Source organism: Macrobrachium rosenbergii, chromosome 27 (genome assembly GCF_040412425.1).
Source record: "Macrobrachium rosenbergii isolate ZJJX-2024 chromosome 27, ASM4041242v1, whole genome shotgun sequence".
NCBI lineage: Eukaryota > Metazoa > Arthropoda > Malacostraca > Decapoda > Palaemonidae > Macrobrachium > Macrobrachium rosenbergii.
In genome coordinates this window covers 27270308-27280466 of record NC_089767.1, presented here as the reverse complement: position 1 = coordinate 27280466, position 10159 = coordinate 27270308, and positions in this window count along the sequence as shown.

Genomic DNA, 10159 nt, shown 5'->3' with positions numbered 1-10159 from the left:
GCTCAGTCCATTCCCAGCAGGCCATACTTACTTGCATTTTCATTTTGTGAAAAAATGTATTCAAATATCTCCTGTTTTTCATACAGAATAAGATATTGTTCGCAATGTAAAATTAGAAGAGAATTACCTTCCAAATGTTGTGTGGTACTTCAGTAATACGCATAGCAATCTATTTTTTGTAGAAGTCGTCAAACTGTGGAACATTACAATTTATGTAAAATCATTGCTGACATAAATGAAATGTGATATTTAGTATGTAATATAATACGCAGCAGATATCCGAGTATGTAGACTAATTTTCTCACAGTGTACAGTATTCACGCAATGAAGTTAATGGAGGCAGCGGTAGAGCGCTATGTACTACATAATTTGTAAGGAACGCTGTCAGCTTAATCCACTTCCAGGCTCCATCCCCACTTGCCTTGATTTGGCCGACTTCGTTATCAGCTGTGTATCCCACTTTTTATTGTTTCTTCATTTTTGTTCATTGGTTTTCATTTGTAGTTTTGTGTGTATTTTTATCTCTTGTTGTGTGTTCGGTCTTTTATTTCGAGGTTGTGTAATTAGTTATTTTTTCGTTTTTTCTGTCTCATTCTGTAATGGAATTGCCGCTGAATTCCATTACAGCTTTCTTTGTAATTTCTTAGGTTCTTCATATATGGCAATGAATCTTCAGTTTATCGTGATTTTCTGATAACAGGTGTATTTGTTATACCCATTTCTCTCTCTCTCTCTCTCTCTCTCTCTCTCTCTCTCTCTCTCTCTCTCTCTCTCTCTCTCTCTCTCTCTCTCTCTCTCTATATATATATATATATATATATATATATATATATATATATATATATATATATATATATATGTATGTATACATGCATATAGATATAGATAGATATATAGATAGATAACCTCCTTTAACAATAGGCATTGTCAATCTACAGGTGTGTGTTATTGACCATTCTGTAAACCTATCGGTCTGCGTCCATGTTATACGATATCCCACGGATAAATGGTTGTGTTTTTTTTCTTTCAACATATTTATAAACAAACAAACCTATGATGTTTTTAAGAACTTAGTTTAATTTCCTCATACCCATTCCATTGCATCAGCGTTTTTATCTCTTGAGGAAAGAACAGAGGAGGTTATTTTCCCAGTGTTAACCAACCAGAGGTACTTTAAGGCAAACTGAGAAAATGAAGTTGGCCCCCGGGGGGGCATCTCGAATTGCTATCACGTCCATCTCGGGTGGAATTCAATTTGCTGCCAGTCGCCTCTTGCCTCAAGTGTGCCGGAATGGGGAAGGGTGAAAGCACTTATGGTTGTGCTGTAAAGTCCTGCCTTGCTTCTCTCCTTCGGCTATCTTGTATGCGAAATAAGCGCCATAGCTTTCATCTTGCTGGAAAGGAGAGAAAGTGAAGAAATGCGGGGTGTGTTAGAGACCAGATGAAGCTCCTTTTCAACGTTTGTAATAAGAAGGACTGGATTAGTTGGGGTTGGGAGGGGGATATGGTATGTCAGGCGATATAGGGAGAACGGTTGCTTTATGCAGACACCTCTCTCTCTCTCTCTCTCTCTCTCTCTCTCTCTCTCTCTCTCTCTCTCTCTCTCTCTCTCTCTCTCTCTCTCTCTCTCTCGTGGTGCTGGACCTGCCACCTTTGTATGTTGTTATAAAATTTTGAATGGTGATCTAGATGGTATTGATCTGATTCTGTGTTTGACTGATGAATAAGGAAAATAAGTATTCGAGATTTTTCTATTTACTTACATATAGATAAGGTGTTTGAGTGTAGTCAATTTTAGTAATGGATCTAATGTAGTATGTAAACTTTGCGCATATTTGTAGCGTATGTTTTATTCAATTTAGAAACAAATCACCCTTGATTACAGATTTGAAAAAATACACTGAATATATTAAGCGATAGTTACGCACAAAATTTATTCCCTTCCGCTGATACTCTCTCCCTTATTCCATCCTTTTCTGTAAATTTATATTTTGGGTCATTTCTATCCTATTAACCAAAGTTTCTCACTCCAGTGAACTCGCGAAAAGCAATTTCATTTGGATACTCTGCTGGTTTTAACTTGGGTTTATTTTTATTTTTGTTGTCATTTTTCTCGCTGATGGCTTATTCGTTTTCTGATAATTATTTGCTCAGTCCATTCCCAGCAGGCCATACTTACTTGCATTTTCATTTTGTGAAAAATGTATTCAAATATCTCCTGTTTTTCATACAGAATAAGATATTGTTCGCAATGTAAAATTAGAAGAGAATTACCTTCCAAATGTTGTGTGGTACTTCAGTAATACGCATAGCAATCTACTTTTTGTAGAAGTCGTCAAACTGTGGAACATTTCAATTTATGTAAAATCATTGCTGACATAAATGAAATGTGATGTTTAGTATGTAATATAATACGCAGCAGATATCCGAGTATGTAGACTAATTTTCTCACAGTGTACAGTATTCACGCAATGAAGTTAATGGAGGCAGCGGTAGAGCGCTATGTACTACATAATTTGTAAGGAACGCTGTCAGCTTAATCCACTTCCAGGCTCCATCCCCACTTGCCTTGATTTGGCCGACTTCGTTATCAACTGTGTATCCCACTTTTTATTGTTTCTTCATTTTTGTTTATTGGTTTTCATTTGTAGTTTTGTGTGTATTTTTATCTCATGTTGTGTGTTCGGTCTTTTTATTTCGAGGTTGTGTAATTAGTGTTTTTTTTCGTATTTTTTCTGTCTTATTCTGTAATGGAATTTTCGCTGAATTCCATTACAGCTTTCTTTGTAATTTCTTAGATTCTTATATAGGGCAATGAATCTTCAGTATATCGTGATTTTATGATAACAGGTGTATTTGTTATACCCAACTCTCTCTCTCTCTCTCTCTCTCTCTCTCTCTCTCTCTCTCTCTCTCTCTCTCTCTCTATATATATATATATATATATATATATATATATATATATATATATATATATATATATATATATATATATATATATATATATACATATATATATATATATATATACATATATATATATATATATATATATATATATATATATATACACATATATATATATGTATGTGTGTATGTATGTATAGATATAGATACATAGATAGATAACCTTTAACGTTAGGCATTGTCAGTCTACAGGTGTGTGTTATTGACCATTCTGTAAACCTATCGGTCTGCGTCCATGTTATACGATATCCCACGGATAAATGGTTGTGTTTTATTTCTTTCATCATATTTATAAACAAATAAACCTATGATATTTTTAAGAACTTAGTTTAATTTCCTCATACCCATTCCATTGCATCAGCGTTTTTATCTCTTGAGGAAAGAACAGAGGAGGTTATTTTCCTAGTGTTAACCAACCAGAGGTACTTTTAAGGCAAACTGAGAAAATGAAGTTGGCCCCCGGGGGGCATCTCGAATTGCTATCACGTCCATCTCGGGTGGAATTCAATTTGCTGCCAGTCGCCTCTTGCCTCAAGTGTGCCGGAATGGGGAAGGGTGAAAGCACTTATGGTTGTGCTGTAAAGTCCTGCCTTGCTTCTCTCCTTCGGTCACGTCGTATGCGAAATTAGTACAAATACTTCCATCTTGCTGAAAAGAAGGAACGCGAAGAAATGTATGGTGTGTTAGAGACCAGCTGTTGCTTTGTTTTAACGTTTGTGCTAAGAAGGACTGGATTAGTTGCTTGGGGAGGGATGTAGGAGGTTAGGCGAAATAGGGATAATGGATGCTTTTCGCAAACGCTTCTCTCTCTCTCTCTCTCTCTCTCTCTCTCTCTCTCTCTCTCTCTCTCTCTCTCTAGTATTAGTGATAATCTGAAGGTCTCAATATCTCTCCGTGTATGTGCTAACCGAGTGATTCTCTCTCTCTCTCTCTCTCTCTCTCTCTCTCTCTCTCTCTCTCTCTCTCTCTCTCTCTGCTAAAAGGATAATCATTCAGTGCTCATTCACTGGAATAATCTTTTGAAACAGGAGACTTCTTCAAGAGAGGTGATGGTCTGATTTTACTTTGAAACTTGAAGGACAAAAGGCTTGGAAGTGACCCTCAGTGTCTCATTACATTTCGTTCGTCCTTTTCCTTCACTGTTGAAACGGAGAGATGAAAGGAAGTCAGTCTCGGTGATATTTGTAAGCTGTACAATTAAGGGTATTCGTTTAAATTGCATCAATTAGGGAGTGTTTATTTTTGTGTTCGTATGAGGTGTGGTTATGAATATCTGTATTTCAGTGCGTGATGATAAGTTGTATTTGACATGTATTTAATTTGTATCTAACTTGTTCTAATTGTTGTAACTGGTTTAAGTTACAAAGGTGCAGCTCGTCTATCAGAAATGTCATTGGCGAATGTAGAGGTTAACTGGAGAATGTTAAATGTCAGATAGATAGTTAATTGCAAATTGTTTCAGTTATTTCGGACTGGTTGTCATTCTGCACAAGATGTTATTCTCAGGCACAAACGAAACAGAATGTAATAGCATATTTCCTCTTTCGTAGAATATATTTGAGTAAAACAATCGTCTTCCACTCACATCAACAGGCAAGTCGAAGTTACACTCGTAACTTTATAAGACACTTCTCCCAAGCATAGCTCGTGTAATCTTGAAATGATAAGATCATGACACACAAATTCCAAAATTAAATTCATATCATTTTCCGTTCTTATTTATCCATTTAATTAAGTTGGACGTAGGGCGAGTCCGATCTGGAGCTAGCTAGCATTTAGGGTCATATCTCTCCTTGGGCTTTAATTTATTCTTGCAGTTGGGGAATGCGGAGTTTGTAATTAATGAAGCTTAATGAGTAGTTAAGTTAGCTAATGACGGTTATCTCAGTATGCAGCTTTTATATCGATTTCTTGTCCTTGGCTAATCAGTTCTGAGTAGCAGGTACTGAATCATTTAACTTAGGTAACTGCATTTGTAGTTTAGTATCTCATATTTTAAGAATGTTTCGTCCTCGTGATAATGGTAGCTGTCGTTTATTTCAATAATTAGTTTTATGATTTGATATTATCATACGCTTGAAGCTGAACATTTTGTGCTGAAGGTAGAAACTGACGTAATGAATGTTTTTTTCCTTCGGCTAGTGGCCTTATTGTTGAATGGACACTTATGTAATTGTCAGAACCCGTGAGATGGTCTTTTAGCATTCTGTTTTTCCAAATACGTTGCAGCATAAATAATAAGAGAAATAATAATACCATTTATCACTAATTATTGCAAATTAGTGAAATATTCCGATCTATGAGAACCTCTCTACATTTTACGTTTAGTGCAAAATACAGTAGTAATCATTATTATTCATTAATAATACATGTCTCTAGTATTATGTAACACATAAAAGCTTAGCTGTAGCTTTCAGGCTATCCTGCACCACATTAGAAAATTCCACAACCAAGGTCTAAACAATACCAGGTCTACCCACGCGCATGGAAGCGCTGAATGACCTCATAGGTCCCAGTGCTTGGCCCTTGGCCTAAACTCTATATTCCATTCCATTCCCACGCGCAGGTAAATTGGGGGAGAGGATAGGGGGCCGGTAATGGGGGTTTAATCTTCTAAGGTGTAAATTCTGTGACGTCAGACCGATCGGCATACTGTAGAGTGCTGATTATCTTTTGCTAAATATTTTGTAATATTAGTTTTTAACTGGCAGTGGATTTAGGCCTCGTTCAACACTACCTTAAGTTACTTACGAGTTAAAGGTGTTTCATTGAAGTTCAAAGTCTTATAACATGGTTATTGGCACAGCATCTCTTTGGAGTTATGTGCTTATTAAGCAGGTAACATGTAGTCGAGGAGAAGCAGAAATTATCTTTTTTCTAAATAATGACGTTGGCAGGTTAATTGTTCCTTGCTGATTACTGGACAGTGGAGGATGTTGAACTATGTATGAGTAAATAGAAAAGTAGAAAAAGTCGAGGAGAAGGAGTTATAGATTAGAGAAGCAGAAATTCTCTTTTTTCTAAATAATGACGTTGGCAAGTTAATTGTTCCTTGCTGTTTACTGGACAGTGGAGGATGTTGAACTATGTAGGAGTAAATAGAAAATAGAAAAAGTCGAGGAGAAGGAGTTATAGATTAGAGAAGCAGAAATTCTCTTTTTTCTAAATAATGACGTTGGCAGGTTAATTGTTCCGTGCTGATTACTGGACAGTGGAGGATGTTGAACTATGTAGGAGTAAATAGAAAAGTAGAAAAAGTCGAGGAGAAGGAGTTATAGATTAGAGAAGCAGAAATTCTCTTTTTTCTAAATAATGACGTTGGCAGGTTAATTGTTCCTTGCTGTTTACTGGACAGTGGAGGATGTTGAACTATGTAGGAGTAAAGAGAAAAGTAGAAAAAGTCTAGGAGAAGGAGTTATAAAGTAGAGAAACAGAAGTTCTCTTTTTTCTAAATAAACACGTTGTCAGGTTAATTGTTCCTTGCTGTTTACTGAAGAGTGGAGGATGTTGAACTATGTAGGAATAAATAGAAAAGTAAGAGAAAGTCTAGGAAAAGGAGTTACAGATTAGAGAAGCAGAAATTCTCTTTTTTCTAAATAGTGACGTTGTCAGGTTAATTGTTTCTTGCTGTTTACTGAAGAGTGGAGGCTGTTGAACTATGTAGGAATAAATAGAAAAGTAAGAGAAAGCCTAGGAAAAGGAGTTATAGATTAGAGAAACAGAAATTCTCTTTTTTATAAATAGTGACGTTGTCAGGTTAATTGTTTCTTGCTGTTTACTGAAGAGTGGAGGTTGTTGAACTATGTAGGAATAAATAGAAAAGTAAGAGAAAGTCTAGGAAAAGGAGTTATAAATAAGAGAAGCAGAAATTCTCTTTTTTCTAAATAGTGACGTTGTCAGGTTAATTGTTTCTTGCTATTTACTGAAGAGTGTAGGATGTTGAACTATGTAGGAATTAATAGAAAAGTAAGAGAAAGTCAAGGAAAAGGAGTTATAAATTAGAGAAGCAGAAATTCTCTTTTTTCTAAATAGTGACGTTGTCAGGTTAATTGTTCCTTGCTGTTTACTGAAGAGTGGAGGATGTTGACCTATGTAGGAATAAAATAGAAAAGTAAGAGAAAGTCGAGGAGAAGGAGCTATAGATCAGAAAAAACAGAAATTCTCTTTCTAAATAGTGACCTTGTCAGGTTATTGTTCCTTGCTGTTTACTGAAGAGTGTAGGATGAACTATTTGGGAATAAAACAGAAAAGTAAGAAAAAGTCTAGGAGGAGTTATAAATTAGAGAAGCAGAAATTCTCTTTTCTTTAAATATTAACACTCTCGAGTTCATCGTTCCTTGCTGTTAACTGAAGAGTAGAGGATTTTAAACTTTATGGGAATAGATAAAAAAAAATTAACAAAAACTAACCGTATAATTCGGGAAAATTTAAGCCGAACTTCGTGTGCATTAAATTTTCCTTTATTACTTAAATAATTCTAAATTAGAGTCGTGCACAAAACTGACATGATGCAAACCTGTTTACGACCCTTTAATACCAACCCTCACGCCCCGTGAGGTATTTTCTGCATTTTTGTGTTTGTTCGCTCCAGAAGGTTTTTGGCGCAGTAATTTAAAACTGCGAAAACTTTCAGACGAAGTGAAACAGAATTCCGCATCACAGTGGAAAGAGAACTTCAGAAATCAAATAAAACAAGAGAAAAACCGTAGCGCCAGGGATTACGGGGAAAATATTGCAGCCGATTCTTTCTCGCAAGGAGAGAGAGAGAGAGAGAGAGAGAGAGAGAGAGAGAGAGAGAGAGAGAGAGAGAGAGAGGCGAATTTGTGAAGTTTATTCCGTGGTTTACGTCGGGTGTTTCTCTGGCAATGAAATTTATCGACGGTGTTATTTTTATTAATATTTTTTTACGTGATTGAATATTTACTTGGCTTAAATATTTGTATTCGATTTTAATCTTTTTGCATCGTTGAAATTTAACATAACACCTACTCTGTGAGACAGGTACGCTTGTTTACCTACAGGGGAAACTGAATTACTTAAATGGTAATGGTAAGTACGAAGTAAAAACAGAACGATAAATCAATATATTCAATAAAACTAATGGCATTCTTCACTGTGAAAATATATTCTTAATCAATAACAAGAGGAAACTGTACATTGATAAATATTGGTCCTCCATCCATCGGAAGGCTAATGATAGTGAATTTTTCTAATCGATAAAACAAAGATGACTTGAAGGGTCTTTTATTGATCTGAAGACTATACGGCTGGTCTATTACTCCATTACAGCATTTTATAGTTCGAACTTATAGGGTTCAGTGAGTATAACCAGGTTTGTGAGTTTGCTGAATTACTACTCCTACTACTACTATTGCTACTTCTGCTACTACTATTTCATAACGGAAGGCAGAGTAATTTTGTTTGCTTTGCATTTGCATACATATGTATACACACATGTGTGTACATATATATATATATATATATATATATATATATTGTGTGTGTATATGTATGTATATACAGCATACATATATATATATATATATATATATATATATATATATATATATATATATATATATATATATGTATATATATATATTATATATATATATATATATATATATATATATATATATATATATATCTATAGATAGATAGATAGATAGAGAGAGAGAGAGAGAATGTTTCATTTTGATGGAAGAAGTATAATCTTTTCATTTATAGAATTGAGGCTGACGTTAATTACGTTTGCTAAATGAGATTAATTCTGCAATTTTTGGGCGTTTATGAAAAACTGTACTTTTTCGGAAATGTTCAAAGAACTCCTGTTTTAAAATCGCATCTGTGTGCAAATTTGATAAAGTACCTTGCAGTGCGGTTTTCATGATAATGTGATTTTTGTAATTATGATAATTATGATAATTTCATTCTTATCTGGTATGACAGCGATATATGATTTATGTATAAGATTTTTTGTTGCTCTGGTTAGTGTACTTTTTATCATGGAAGTCAACAACAATTGTCTTTTGGATTAATGGAACTTTAGTTTTTTTTTTTTTTTTTTTTGTAGCCTAAGTAAATTGCAACATGAGTTAATTCATTCCCGCAGTTTGAGCAGTATTTTCGCTGTGTATTTTCACGCCCTGAGCTTTTTTTTATAAATTTTATTTTCATCTTCTATAACCAGCTATCCAGAAATAAATTGCTAAGAAAATTGTAAAGCTTTTAGGTTTCGAAATGAGCACGTGAATTAAAGGTATATATTAACCGAAATCTTTACAAAGTCAAGCGTGGAAATCTGTTATTCTAAAAAGTTTTTCACATTCATATGCACCATTTCTCGTTTGATGCCCATTACTTACACTAAGGATCTCCAAGTATCTCATCCATTCCATTTTCTCTCACAGAAGTTCTTATCAATGATACCATCGCCATTATTAAAGGATTAGAATAGGGATATTCAATAACAGTACTGCTTATTTTCATGCATTGATAATTTAAGGGTCGATTAGAATATTTCACCTTTCTCTTTACATGATTGATTGGGTGAATATGATATGTGAAGTTTCAGTTGATCTCAGGTTTTTCTTCTGAAAAGAATCGTATGTAATGACCCCATTTTTTTATTTTTTTTTTTTTTTTTTTTTTTTTGTAATTTGTAAGGATATTATTTAGAGCGAAAACTGGTGAAAACTCGATAACTGGACTTGAACAGGCATTAGATTTCCGCAAAATAATTGTATATATGAAAACTCTAACGCCTTATGAAGTGCTGCCTTTTAACCCAAAGGTAAATTAGAAGCCTTTATGTAAACTACTTAACTGAGGTAGAAGTAACTTTTATTTCTCTTTTATTCCATAGTAAAGTTTTTTCAGACTATTAATCAGTTAACTGCACTTACTTGGCAACAAGTGTCAAAGTGATTAACGTTCCGAGGGCTTCGTAAATGCAGACACATGAGGTTATTGTTGAGTATAATTACCCTGAAAATCTGGAAGACATTTTTCCTATTCCTGTCTGTCAAGCAACGTTTTTTAGCCTCAGTTTGACTTTTTTTTATCGACAGTCTTATAACAGGTAAACAAGCGATAAAAAATCACTGGCTCCGTATCATGGTCAGTTACTGCTGCAGTGTGGGTCTGCGGTGGGAGGGTAAGGCCGACATTCTTTGCAAGCTTGAATTTCAAG